This window comes from Equus przewalskii, chromosome 3, assembly GCF_037783145.1.
Source record: "Equus przewalskii isolate Varuska chromosome 3, EquPr2, whole genome shotgun sequence".
NCBI classification, from domain to species: domain Eukaryota; kingdom Metazoa; phylum Chordata; class Mammalia; order Perissodactyla; family Equidae; genus Equus; species Equus przewalskii.
In genome coordinates, this window is record NC_091833.1 from 85,672,523 (window position 1) to 85,687,655 (window position 15,133).

General features: G+C 38.4%; 1 protein-coding gene across 1 annotated transcript in view; it reads right to left on the reverse strand.

The window, feature by feature from the left end:
• SLC30A9 (solute carrier family 30 member 9) overlaps positions 1 to 15,133 on the reverse strand; it is a 102,218-nt gene that overhangs the window by 67,244 nt on the left and 19,841 nt on the right. The window lies entirely within an intron of this gene.

A 15,133-nucleotide genomic window follows, 5' to 3' on the forward strand; every position in this document is an offset into this window, starting at 1 on the left:
CTTCCCCTCAAAGTCAGACAGTTAGTATTTTAAACATGGAGGCACAGTCAGAATTGTAACCCAAGTCATTTTGATTAGTCTATGCTCTTAACCACTTTCCTATATTGCCTTTATGTTTAAAAAAAATTTGATTTATGAGTAGATATTTGTGAGTTTTTCATGGAGGGGGAAAGGATAGCAGTGGAAAATGGAGATCCCTGGTAACCGTTTGACAATGGCAGTTTCAAAGGGAAGAGTGGGGATGGAGGCTATAGGTTGAGGTGAGAACGGGAGACAAGGAAGTGAAAGCAATATTTGGACTTTCAGCAGGAGCTAGAAAGGAGAATGGAATCAAAGAAAGATTGATTGTATCATAAGTAGAGATCAGAATGATGAAGAGGGAGAAACTTTTAGTATAGTAGATTAAGAGGATAATCACAAGAACAAAGTCCTTGAGCAGATGAGATAGTAGAGGATCCAGAACACATGTCTCTGAAAACATGTAATGAAATAGAAATTAACTGTTTCCACATATTTAGAATATGAGCGTATTTAAATGATATGCCACACCATGAAACCTGACTGACTACTTGATTAGTGGCACATTTGGACTTCTGCCATGTTATGGTCAGTTTTTGCTTTACCTTTCTTCTTTTCTTTCATTTTTACTTTACCTTTCCTGCCATCTGCTAGATTGATAGTTTTCTATATCCTTCTCCCGCCCCATCCCCCATGCTGGTCTGGAATTTCTTTTCTGTTTTTTTTTCTTCTTTTTCTCCCCAAAGCCCCCCAGTACATAGTTGTATATTCTAGTTGTGGGTCCTTCTGGTTGTGCTCTGTGGGGCACTGTCTCAGCGTGGCCTGGTGAGCGGTGCCACGTCCTTGCCCAGGATCTGAAACAGCAAAACCCTGGGCCGCCTAAATGGAGCACAGAAACTTAACTACTTGGCCACGGGGCCTGCCACCTGGTTTGGAATGTCTAAGATTACATTTCTGTTGTGTTCATGCTCACACTTAACAACACACATACTCTCCTGTAAATCTTCCTCACCATCTGTGAAGTTATTTAGTATCTCTACCTTCATCTGGACAAGGAAAACACCTTCAACCACTGAAAACTTCTTTCATCTTATTACTGTTGATTAAAATTCTGGCATTTAAAATTTTTTACTGAAGTTTGCTATTTTACCATCAATAGGTAATTTTATCAACACATTTTATCTTTTTCTTGCTCTTCATTGTCTCTTTTACATCCCAACCCTCCTTTCCCTCTGGGTTTACTCTGCATCTTACAGAAATACATACTTTAATAGTTGTTTTTTTCAATTTGGGGAGTCAGTAGTAAATGACATTTATCTTTATATATGTGAAATGTTTTTATTTTGCCTTCACTCTAGAATGATTATTTAGACCAGTGTAAAATTCTAGGGTAACACATTGAAATTTCCTCTTACCTTTTCATGGATATTACTCCAAATCCCTCCTGCTTTTGTTTTCTGCATATTGCTGCAAATAATCACTCCTGTTTTCTGTATATTGTTGCAGATAAAAAGTCTACTTCAAAAGAGTAACAATTGGACTGACAGCATTCTGACTTTTTTGGGGGACACTTTTAACTTTTGTTGTTCTTGGTTTTGGTTTTGGTTTTTAAATCTGTGGATTTCCTTTCACTTACCCAGCTTAGTACTCAAAGTGTATTTTGGATCTAAGATTCTTGTTTTTCTCAAATTCAGAAAAATTCTCATTCATCATCTCTTTACATTTTTCCACCATTTCTCTTCTCTCTGAAATGCCTATTAAATGTAGGCTAGGGCTTCACACTTCTTAAACACTTTTTCATTTTCTCTCGAAAATCTTTTTGCTTTCCTTATGCACATTCACGATTTCTAGTCGGCTCTTTGCCAGTTTCATTTGTTTTGGTTTTATTTCTGCCAGTTTGTGTTTCAAAATATATAAGTACTTCATTCATTCTTTTGAGGATACCAAACTTACTGTAAAGCAATTCAAGCTGTTATTATTATTATTTTTTTTTTTTTAAAGATTGGCACCTGAGCTAACAACTGTTGCCAATCTTCTTCTTTTATTCTTTTCTGCTTCTTCCCCAAACTCCCCACAGTACATAGTTGCATATTTTAGTTGTGGGTCCTTCTAGTTGTGGCATGTGGCACACTGCTTCAGCAAGGCCTGATGAGTGATGCCATGTCTGCACCCAGGATCTGAACCGGTGAAACCCTGGGCTACCAAAGAGGAGTGCGGGAAATTAACCACTTGGCCACGGGGCCAGCCCCTCAGGCTGTTCTTTTAATACCACCTCGAGTTGATTCATATTTGATTTTGTTGTCTTTCTTAGCATTAAAATTTTTCCTGTTTTTTAATTAAGATATAATTGAGATATAACATTTTATAAATTTAAAGTGTGCAACATGTTGATTTAACACATTTTATATACTGTAATACGACCCTTTGTGTACTTTTAAATTTTGGAATTTGCAATCTATTCTGATCCTATATATCCTTTCATGCTCTAGTGCTCAGAAATCAATCTGATCCTTCTGTCCTGAACCAGATCTCATACTACCAGTTTCAAATTCCTACATCTCAATCTACTCTCTAAGCCAGCAAAGAGCAGGCTTCAGCTGCTGTTCTTCCTCTGCCTCCCTACCCTACAGCCTCCAACAAGACATAGCCTCAGGTAACAAACGGAGCAGGCTACTCTCAGCCTCCGTATGGGGTGGGTGGGTAAGTTCAAACAGTCTGACTCTAGTACCTGGCTATGCCTGTAGCACTTGTAGATCCATTATTCCAAGCAAGCCAAACTCCTGGCTGCCAGGGCCTGCTTACAGACCCAGAGGCAAGCATTTTCTGTTCCACTTCTTGGACACAGTATATCTTTTTAAGAGCCCAGCTGTTTCTTCAGTTTTCTCTTTCTGTATTTTATTTATCATGGCAACTTATAAATGAGAAGCAGAGCGGGTACCTCAAAGCATCTATTCACAATGCCATCTATCAGAATTTCTGCCTATCCACTGATTTACCTTCTTTCAAGGTTTTTATTCATAAACTAAATGCCAACAGACTCAGCACTACCAAAGGTAAAACTCTTTGAAACAAAAGCAAAAAATCTTATATGTAGCTAGTATACTTCTTAATTATTTCCACTAAAAGCCACTGGGGAAATTACTTAATATGGTATACTATGTTTTGATAACTAAAACATGTACAGAAAATCCAAAAAGGCTCTATTTTAACTATTCATCAAATCCTAAGTAAGTTATGATGGCATAATGGTAAATTAAAGATAGGCTTAACAACAATTCTATTTAATTAGTAACTACAGCTTGTAACATTTGACATTGAACAGTTAAATGACTAATATGATTTTACTTTTGTCCAGCTACAAAGCAGAAAAATTCTAAAGCAACTTTATAGAATCTATATATCAATTTCTTAAAATTTTGTTTTAGGGAACAGGTGCAGGGCAGAGAAAAGTGAAGGGAAAGGAGTGGTAGAATAATAAGCTTTCAACACTCACCTAATGTCTGAACAACTGAAATCTACTGTCAAAAGTTTCAAAAAGAACCCTCCTTTCCACAATGATCAAAGTCATTCAACCAAATAACTCAAAATGAGTTGCTCTAAGAATGATATTTCTGTATATCCTTCTCACTACAAACTGTCTACATGGTACTAATTATATAGTGTTAAGAATTACAAACAAGAAATGCTAGTAAGAAGTGATGTCAGCAACATGGTGAAGTGAGTGGTTTTGTCTCTCCTCCTTCAAACTACAACTAAATGGACATTCACTGATCAATACTCAGCACCTCAGGATGCCTGAGAGACCCTCGCTACTATACATCAGAAGGTGGGCAGACGACCCTGAGGAGGAGGTGGAGATAGATGAAAACTCTCCAGCCCCCAAATGACCTAGTACCTGCGAGCAACTCTCTCCTGGCTGACATGCTCATAGCACCACTGTGGCCCCAAGGGTGGGCATGTGCATCAGTGTGACTGTGGAAACAGGTGACTACAACCTTAAGGCCCCCGTGATTGCCCTGTGGCCCAGTGGGAAAATCCATAGTCCCACAGTGGCTGCAGGGAGAGTCTCTGGTCGGCCCTAGTGAAGAGGCCCCACCCACCAAGCACAAAGGCTGGGCAACCTTGGGGCAGGAGTGACTCAGCTGGGTGAGCTACTCACTAGCTGCATTAAACACCCACAACTCTGCTGAGCCCCAAGGGGGCAAGTGAGATCCAGTAGGACCATGCAGGTGGGCGGTGACAATCCGGAGCCCCAGCGTGATTGCTCCTTGGTCCAGTGGGAAAATCCACGGTCCCACAGTGGCTGCAAGGAGAGTCTCTAGTTGGCCCTAGTGGAGAGGCCCCACCCACCAAGCAGAAAGGCTTGGCCGCCTTGGAGCAGAAGTGACACAGGTGGGTGAACTACCTACTGGCTGCATTAAACACCCACAACTCTGCTGCACCCTTGAGGGGGCAAGTGAGATCCAGCGGGACTAGACAGCGGCAGAGCTGTGAGTCTGGGTGAACCAGCTCCCAGCTGCCATGAAAGCCCATAACACCACTGCAATCCCTAAAAAGGGAGCGTGTCTAGGCGGGTCTGTGGGAGCAGGCACCAGTAACCCAAATTCCCCATGCGACTGTTCCCACAGTTTACAGGAGACCCCATAGAGCCACTGTGATCCCAAGGAACAGCCCAGGCTCAGTCAGGCAGCTGACAGGGATCCTGGTCGGTGCAGATTACACAGCTGCTGGCCCCTCTCCCCGAGTGGCACAAGTGGAAGCAGTAACCAAACTCTATCTCTGTGTGGAGGCACAAATCCACGCCATAAAGCAGTATGAAAAAATATATTAGATCTCCAGAAGAGAAGGAAAATGACAAGTACCCAGGAAACAATCCCGAAGACACAGAAATCTATAACCTAAATGACAAAGAATTCAAAATAGCTATCATTAAAAAACTCAATGAATTAAAAGAGAATACAGATAGACAACTCAACAAATTCAGGAGCTATGTCACTAAAGAGCTTGATACTATAAAGAAGAACCAATCAGAAATGTTGGAGATGAAAAACACAATGGAGGAGAGTAAGGAAAATCTGGACTCCCTGAAGTGTAGGGCTGATATATGGAGGACAGAATTAGCAGTCAGGAGGATAGGAATATAGAAATGCTTCAGATAGAGGAGAGAGAACTAAGACTAAAAAGAGATGAAGAAACTCTCCAAGAAATATCTGACTCAATTAGGAAATGAACATAAAGGTTACAGGTATCCCAGAGGGAGAAGAGAAGGAGAATGGAGCAGAAAGCTTGTTCAAAGAAATAATAGCTGAGAACTTTCCAAACCTGGGGAGAGAGCTGAAAATCCAAGTGACAGAAGCCAACAGATTTCCAAACTTTATCAATGGAAAAAGACCAACCCCAAGGCATATAGTAGTGAAGCTTAAAAAAGTCAATGACAAAGAGAAAACATTAAGGGTAGCAAGGCGGAAGAAAATAACCTACAAAGGTATCCCTATCAGGCTGTCAGCAGATTTCTCAGCAGATGCCTTGCAGACTAGGAGAGAGTGGAATGATATATTCAAAATTCTGAAAGACAAAAACTTTCAGCCAAGAATACTTTATCCAGTGAAAACATCCTTCAAATATGATGGAGAAATTAAAAACCTTCCCAGATAAACAAAATTTAAGGGAGTTCATTGCCAAAAGACGCACCCCCTCCCCCGACAAGAAATGCTCAGGAAGGCTCTCATACTTGAAAGAAAAAAAAGGAAAGGGGTTACAAAACCCTGACCAAAGGAGATATGTAGACAGACAAAATCAGGAAATTGCAGCTCTCCATCAGAACAGTTAGCAAATGCTTAAGTATAACATTAAATATAAAGGCAAGGGAAACACCAAGAATAAACATAATCTTGTCATTTTAACCACAAACTCACAACACAAGAAGAAAAAAAGATGTGACAATAACAACTTAGAAGGGGACGAGGAAAGGGATGGAACCAGCTTAGTCTAAGGAAATAAGAGGCTATCAGAAAATGGACTATCTCATCTATCAGGTGTTTTATACAAACCACATGGTAACCACTAAGCAAATAATTAGAACAGAGACACAAATTACAAATCAGGTGAAAACTAAGAATACCAACATAGAAAACTCACTAACTGAAGTGCTAGTCTGAAATTCATGGGACAAGAAACAAAGGAAATGCAGGGGAACTGAAAAACAAGTGATAAAATGGCAGCGTTAGGCCCCCACATTTCAATAATCACTCTAAATGTAAGTGGACTGAATTCTCCAATCAAAAGAGACAGAGTGGCAGGATAGATTAAAAAGCAAGATCCAACAATATGCTGCCTCCAGGAAAGCCACCTCAGCCCCAAAGACAAACAGAGATTCAGTGAAGGGATAAAACATGATACTCCAAGCTAATAGTGAACATAAGAAAGCAGGTATCACCATAATTATATCAGAAAAAAGAAGACTTCAAGGCAAAACAGATAAAGAGAGACAAAGAGGGAAAGTTTATAATGATAAAAGCAACATTCCACCAAGAAGACATAACACTTAGAAACATATATGCACTCAACAAAGGAGCACCAATGCACGTATAGCAACTATTAACAAAACTAAAAGGAGCCAGCAACAACAATAATAGTAGGGGACCTCAAAACCCCACTAACACCAACAGATAGACCATCCAGACAGAAAGTCAACAAGGAAATTGTAGAATTAAATGAAAAACTAGACCAGATGGACTTAATAGATATATATAGAACACTCCACCCAAAAACAGCAGGTTACACATTCTCCTCAAGTGTGCAGGGAACATTCTCAAAGATAGAGCATATGTTGGGAAACAAAGCAAGCCTCAACAAATTTAAGAGGACTGAAATAATATCAAGCATCTTTTCTGACCATAATGCTAGAAATCAATTACAAGAATAAACCTGGGAAAGGGACAAAGATGTGGAGATTAAACAACATGCGACTGAATGACCAATGGATCATTGAAGAAATCAAAGGAGAAATCAAATATTATCTGGAGAGAAATGAAACTGAAAACACACCATACCAACTCACTTGGGATGCAGCAAAAGTGGTCCTAAGAGGGAAATTCACTGCAAGGCTCACCTCAATAAACAAGAAAAATCTCAAATAAGCAATCTCAAATGACACTTAACAGAATTAGAAAAAGAAGAACAAAGCCCAAAGTCAGTAGTAGGATGGAAATAATAAAAATTAGAGCAGAAACAAATGAAATAGAAACAAAAGACAGTAGAAAGAATCAATGAAATCAAGAGCTGGTTCTTCAAGAAAATAAACAAAACTGACAAACCCGTAGCCAGGCTCACTAGGAAAAAGAGACAAGACTCAAACAACGAAAATCAGAAGTGAAAGAGGAGAAATCACAACGGATACCAAAGAAATACAAAAGATTATAAGAGAATACTATGAAAAACTACATGCCAACAGATTGGACAACCTAGAAGAAATGGATAAATTCCTAGACTCTTACAACATCCCAAAACTGAATCAGGAAGAAATAGAGAATCTGAATAGACCAACTGCAAGTAAAGAGATTGAAAAAGTAATCAAAAACCTCCCCCAAAATAAAAGTCCAGGACCAGACAGCTTCTCTGGAGAATTCTACCAAACATTCAAGAAGATTTAATACCTACCCTTTCTCAAACTATTCCAAAAAAATTGAGGAAGATGGAGCACTTCCTAACACATTCTACAAGGCCAACCTCACTCTATCCCAAAACCAGACAAGGACAAAACAAAGAAGGAAAACTACAGGCCAATATCACTGATGAACATAGACGCAAAAATCCTCAAAATATCATAAACTGAATATAGCAATACATTAAAAACATCATACACCATGATCAAGTGGGATTTATACAAGGGACACAGGGATGGTTAAATGCCCACAAGTCAATCAACGCGATACACCACACTTAACAAAATGAGGAACAAAAACCACATGATCATCTCAATAGACGCAGAGAAAGCATTTGACAAGATCCAACATCCATTTATGATAAAAACGCTCAATAAAATGGGTATAGAAAGAAAGTACCTCAACATAATAAAGCCCATATATGACAAACCCACAGCCAATATCATACTCAATGGGGAAAAACTGAAAGCCATCCCTCTGAGAATAGGAACAAGACAAGGGTGCACACTCTCACCACTCTTATTCAACACAGTACCGGAGGTTTTGGCCAGAGCAATTAGGCAGGAAAAAGAAATAAAAGGAATCCAAATAGGCAATGAAGAAGTGAAACTCTCGCTGTTTGCAGACGACATGATCTTATTTATACAAAACCCTAAAAAATCCATCAGAAAGCTCCTAGAAGTAACCAACAATGACAGCAAGGTTGCAAGGTACAAAATCAACTTACATAAATCACTAGCATTTCTATACTCTAATAACGAACTAATAGAAAGAGAACTTGAGAACATAATCCCATTCACAATCACAACAAAAAGAATAAAATATCTTGGAATAAATTTAACCAAGGAAGTGAAAGACCCATACGATGAAAACTACAAGACTTTCCTGAAAGAAACTGATGACGACAAAAAGAGATGGAAAGACACTCCATGCACATGGATTGGAAGAATAAACATAATTAAAATGTCCATTCTACCTAAAGCAATCTACAGATTCAATGCAATCCCAATCAGAATCCCAATGACATTCTTCACAGAAATAGAACAAAGAATCCTAAAATTCATATGGGGCAAAAAAAGACCACGACTTGCTAAAGCAAAAAAGAACAAGGCTGGAGGCATCACAATCCCTGACTTCAAAATATACTACAAAGCTATCATAGTCAAAACAGCATGGTACTGGTACAAAAAGAGGCACACGGACCAATGGAACAGAATTGAAAGCCCAGGAAAAAAAACACATCTAAGGACAGCTAATCTTTGACAAAGGAGCTGAGAATATACAATGGAGAAAACAAAGTCTCTTCAACAAATGGTGTTGGGAAAACTGGACAGCAAGATGTAAAAGAATGAAATTAGACCATTCTTTTACTCCATCCACAAAAATAAACTCAAAATGGATCAAAGACTTAAAGGTAAGATCTGAAACCATAAGATTTCTAGAAGAAAATATAGGAAGTATACCCTTTGACATCAGACTTAAAAGGATCTTTTTGGACACCATGTCTTCTCAGACAAGGGAAACAACAGAAAGAATAAACAAATCGGACTTCATCAGACTAAAGAGCTTCTACAAGGCAAGGGAAAACAGGATTGAAACAAAAACACAATCCTTCAACTGGGAAAAAATATTTGCAAATCATATATCCGAGAAACAGTTAATCTCCATAACATACGAAGAACACACACAACTCGACAACAAAAAATCAAACAACCCAATCAAAAAACGGGCAGAGGATATGAACAGACATTTCTCCAAAGAAGATACACAGATGGCCAACAGGCACATGAAAAGATGCTCATCATCACTGATCACCAGGGAAGTGCAAATCAAAACTACACTAAGATATCACCTTACACCAGTTAGAATGGCTAACATAACCAAAAACAATAACAAATGTTGGAGAGGTTGTGGAGAAAAAGGAACCCTCATACACTCCAGGTGGGAATGCAAACTGGTGCAGCCACTATGGAAAACAGTATGGAGATTTCTCAAAAAATTAAAAATAGAAATACCCTATGACTCAGCCATCCCACTACTGGGTATCTATCCAAAGAACCTGAAATCAGCAATTCAAAGAGACCCATGCACCCCTATGTTCATTGCAGCATTATTCACAATAGCCAAGACATGGAAGCAACACAAGTGCCCACTGACCAATAACTAGACAAAGAAGATATGGTATACATATACAACGGAATGCTACTCGGCCATAAAAAAGGATATAATCGTCCCATTCACAACAATATGGATGGACCTTGAGGGTATTATGTTAAGTGAAATAAGCCAGATAGTGAAAGACAAACTCTGTATGACACCACTAATATGTGGAAGATAAACACACGGACAAAGAGATTAGTGGTTACCAGGGGAAAGGGGCTTGGGGGTGGGCACAAAGGATGAAGTGGTGCACCTATAACATGACTGACAAATAATATACAACTGAAATTTCACAAGGTTGTAAACTATCATAACCTCAATTAAAAAAAAAAAGAAATGCTAGTAAATGGCACAAATACACGTATAAATACTTATTTGCCATCTTAATATACTGACACTGTTTCACTGGAGTAGAATCCTTATGATTTCAATAAGTAACTAGACATTCTATCCATGAATATCTCTAGACATTTTGTTTTAAGCTCAAGCCCTGGCTGTATGCCACACATCTGCTGTCATTAGCAAAATTAAAACTAATTTTACTAAAATTTAAAACATCTGAACGCTCCTTAAAAACTTAAGGATTCCTCAGCAGTCTCTGCCTCTTAATGAACTGTTCCAGACTTTATCATGTGATTTGAATTATTCAAAAGTCAATCTCAAACCCTTATATATACAAATTATCTTTCAATCAAGCAATTACTTGCTGTCTATTTGATGGCTAACAAGGTCTAATTTGGCCTAAGTAAATTCTGAAAATTGAGCCCAAAATAAAACCATCAATAAACACCATATTTCTAACATAAAAAAATAAACTAACATTTTTATTTCAGTCAACAGAGAAAAAGAAAACCTAGTCATGGATTTCTATTTCAAGCATTTTGTATAGTAGAACCAACATTAACTATTTTTGCCTGAGTCTACATTCACCTCAGAAGAGCACTATAACAGGTTTTACCCCTAATTATATTATTTCATCACTTGTTTCTTCTTCCATTTCTATGTTCTAATAAATATGCTAACTTCTGGAACTTAGGGACAAATCACACTCTCCATTTCTTCATCCTCCAATATCAAACTCTCAATCAATTATTTACCCCAGCAATTCTCCATCATCACAAGGAAAACAGAAGAAATTGGCTAAAACTGCACAGTAAGCCTAAAGGGACGATGGGGCTTAGAGATAAGGATGAAAAATAGACTCATAAGCATAAATATAGGTTTCTCAAGGAATCTGTAAAATCTTCCCCCGTGAAAGACATCCAACTAAAGGAAAGATAGTCTTGAAATGTTTATTATTCCTCACTCTCTTCTCCTGACACCATACACTCCTTGGTTTTTCTCCTACCTCTCTGAGCTGCTCCTCCTCAAGTATGCTTTGCAGGTTCCTCCTCTTCCACCTGTCCCTTACTCAGTGAGGATTTTGTACAAGAAAATCTCACCTCCTCATTCTAAACCCTCTTCCTATACTGTCTCAAATGCACTCATGACTTCAGTTACCACATTTGTATAGCTAGTAACTCCTAAATCTCTACCCCAGGATAGAACTCTATCATTCACTCATTTACAAATATTTATTAAACCCCACTATGTGCAAACCACTGCTCCAGGCACTGAGGTTCCTGCTGTCATGAGGCTTGAAAACAGGTGAGAGATGAAGACATAACTAAAACAAATACTGAAAATATCAGTCAGTAAAAGGTGTTACTTACACAGAGAATTAAAATTAGGGTAATATTAAAGACTGACTAAGTGGCTACCTTAGATTGAGTGATTAAAGAATGACTGTGCAGAGTTGACATTTCAACTAAAATGTAAATGCCCAGAAGGGGTCAGTCATGTGTAGAAGGGCACCTTGGAAAGAGAAAGCAGCTAAAGTAAAGGCCTTATTACGAGAACAAGCTTGATATTTTCTAAGAACCAAAGGAAACTGATTTGGCTGAAACATAAAGAGCAAGTAAGAGAGTGGAAGCAGGGAGCCCAGGGAGAAGGCTACTGTAGTAATCCAGCCAAGAGATGACGACGTCTCACAGCAGAATAGTAGTAGGCCTAACCACCTACTAGTCATCTGTTAAGATGTCCCAGAGGCACCTACAATTCAGATGTCCAAAACCGAATCATCATCATCTCATTAAAATATGTTTTTGCTTTGGTATTCCTAATTTTAGAAGTCAATGAAATCATCTACACAGTCACCTAATCCAGTAACCAGGCACTGTCCTTTCCTTGACCCTCTTCTTTATTTACCCAAATACAATCACCAAGTCCTAATCATTCAGCTACTAAATCTCTTGCATTTATCTACCTCCTAAAAAAATCACCGCCATTATCCTAGTCTAGACCCTCATCTGTATTACTGCTTTCAATTTCCCTCCTTTGCAGTCTGTTCTCCAGCCTGCACCTAGTTATCTTTCTAAAATCTTAAATCTAATCAAGTACTCCCTCTACTTAAAATATTCCAATAGACCCTCACTGCCTACAAAATAAAGTCCAAACTTCTGAACAGGACCTTGATCTCATTACCACTTACTCCTTCAGTTTCATCCCTTGTACTGTCAAAACTACCAACCAAAGGGCCTAGTGGCGCAGTGGTTAAGTTCGCACATTCTGCTTCAGCAGCCCGGGGTTCACTGGTTCGAACCTGCGTGAGGACCTACACGCTGCTTGTCAAGCCATGCTGTGGCAGGCATCCCACATATAAAGCAGAGGAAGGTGGGCACAGATGTTAGCTCAGGGCTCATTTAAAAAAAAGAACAAAAAAAACTACCAACCCCACCACCATGTCCTCTACTCACTAGTCTAGTCATACTAAATTACTTATAATTTTACCTTCTTTCTCCACCATTCATCACACTAATACTACTTTTTTTTCAGGTCCACAACTAGATATTTCCTTATGGAAACCTTTCTCAACCACTCAAGACTCAGTTAGGTGCCCCTCCTATGTGCTCCCGCAGCACACAGTATTTCCTTTATCACAGTACTTACTACACAGTATTATATTTGTTTGCTTAATTTTCTGTTTTAGTAATAAAGAGAACATAAACTCAGAGTCTTTCTCACTTGCTGTCATATAAAAAGTACTCAACAGGGCAGGCCCGGTGGCGCAGCGGTTAAGTTCACACGTTCCACTTCAGTGGCCCAGGGTTCGCCGGTTCAGATCCTGGGTGCAGACATGGCACCGCTTGGCAAGCCATGCTGTGGCAGGTGTACTCACATATAAAGTAGAGGAAGATGGGCACGGATGTTAGCTCAGGGCCAGTCTTCCTCAGCAAAAAGAGGAGGATTGGCAGCAGATGTTAGCTCAGGGCTAATCTTCCTCAAAAAAAAAAATTGCTCAACAAATACTTCTTGAATACATTAATGAATAAATAAATGAATAAGGGACTTCTTTTTAATGCTGCACAGCAGACTGGATATCCTGAACAAAAGCTTTTGAAATGCATTGCTAAGCTAGCAAAAAATGATCTGAAGAGGGCAAAAATGAAGGAAAAGCAGGACATCTATAGAGTAAGTGGACACACCAAAGCCAGCTTTTTCCCTGATGATTTCTTTGAGCTTTTGAGCTTCAGAACCTTTAACCTTCTGATGCTCTTTGAGCTTTAACTTCCACAGCTGCAAGGGGCATGGGAGACCAGAGAATAAGAATAGATTCTGCTCGAGATGGAAAGTCTAATAGGACACACCCAGAAAAAAAGCTATTCACATGGTATAAGTGGGAACGAGAAAAAATACACACAGAAGGGAATAGCAAGGAAGCACACCTGCCTTTATTTTGGTGTTAAGCAGCGCGGAAGGAAAACACTCCCCTGAAAATCCTAAGGATAAGCCAGCTATCACACAAGTTTGCAGTCTGAATTCATGCTACCAATGCGGTCTAAAAATCTAAAGCAGAGAATTTAATTTAATGTGGTTCCAAGTTGTCCACAGCAGCCAACAGAGACAAAAGCAAACTCTCTATGCAGGAATGCATCTTCAATACAGAGAGACATCAAATAGTTCCAAGATATAAACTTGTATGGAAAATGAAAATGAACAACTCTCAGTTAAAAAAACAGATCTGGCAGCATGAATGAGAGCAAGAAACAGAGGAAAAAAATGATCTAGTGAGAACCAAAAGATTTCAGACAGCAGAATTTTCAGTCACAAAATATAAAATAGCTATGTTTAATATGGCTATAACAAAAGAGAAATTTGAAAATTTCTCTTTTCAAAGAGAATTTGGTTGGAGACTAACCAAGCAAGGTGAAAAATAATCTCTAGAAATGAAAAATATCATCATTGAAATTAAAAGGTCAACATATGTACCAACCAGCAGATTAGAGGAAACTAAAGAAGGAATTCGTGAACTAGGTAGACCTAAGAAAATAATCCAGAATTCAGGACAGAAAGATAAAGAAATACAAAATATGACAGAGGGGTTTAGAGACACAGAAAATAAAGCAACAAGATGTAATATATGTCTAATTGGAGTTCCAAAAGGAGATAAGAAAGAAATGAGAATAAGTAATACTTGAAGGGATAGTGATAGAAAATTGTAAAATTCCAGAGTTGTAGAAAAATACCAATCCTCAGATCCAGGAAGCCCAACAAATCTAAAGCATGATAAACACAAATACCTACCTAGTCAATTCATAGTAAAACTGCACTTTACTCCACAGAAAAAGACTCTCAAAAATAAAGTTAATCAAATTTAAAAAGCAGTTAAATAGAAAAGAATGACGACAAAAGCATGATATCTGATTTCTCAACAGCAACAATGGAAGCCAAAGACACTGGAATAACATCTTAAATGTGCCTTTGCCATAACAATTTCCAGACCTAAAAGAACTTCTATAGGGATACACATGAAACAGAAACACAGAGAAATAAGAAAAGGTGGTTAACAAAGATTCCCAGATAAATTTAAACAAATAGCAATGTACATTTTATAGAAAGGAAAGAGCAGAACAGACACAAAATACTAGCCAACAAATAGCATTTAAGTTGGGAGGGGTGACCAGAGTAAGCATTCTAAGTTCTTTACATTTTTCAGAAGGAAAGTAAACATTCCAATTAGCTTTAGACTTTAAGTACAGACAGAGAATACACAACTCCTAAACAAGTGTGTGTATGTGGAGGGAAAAGGGGGGTAGGGGGAATAATGAAATGAGAAAAAATTTTAAAAGGCAAAAAAGGAATTAAAAAAATAGCCCAAGCAAGCTCATGATACAATGGGAGAAATACGTCCAAACATATCAGCAATTACAGCAAATGTAAACAGACTAAACTTCCAGTTGAAACACAAAGAT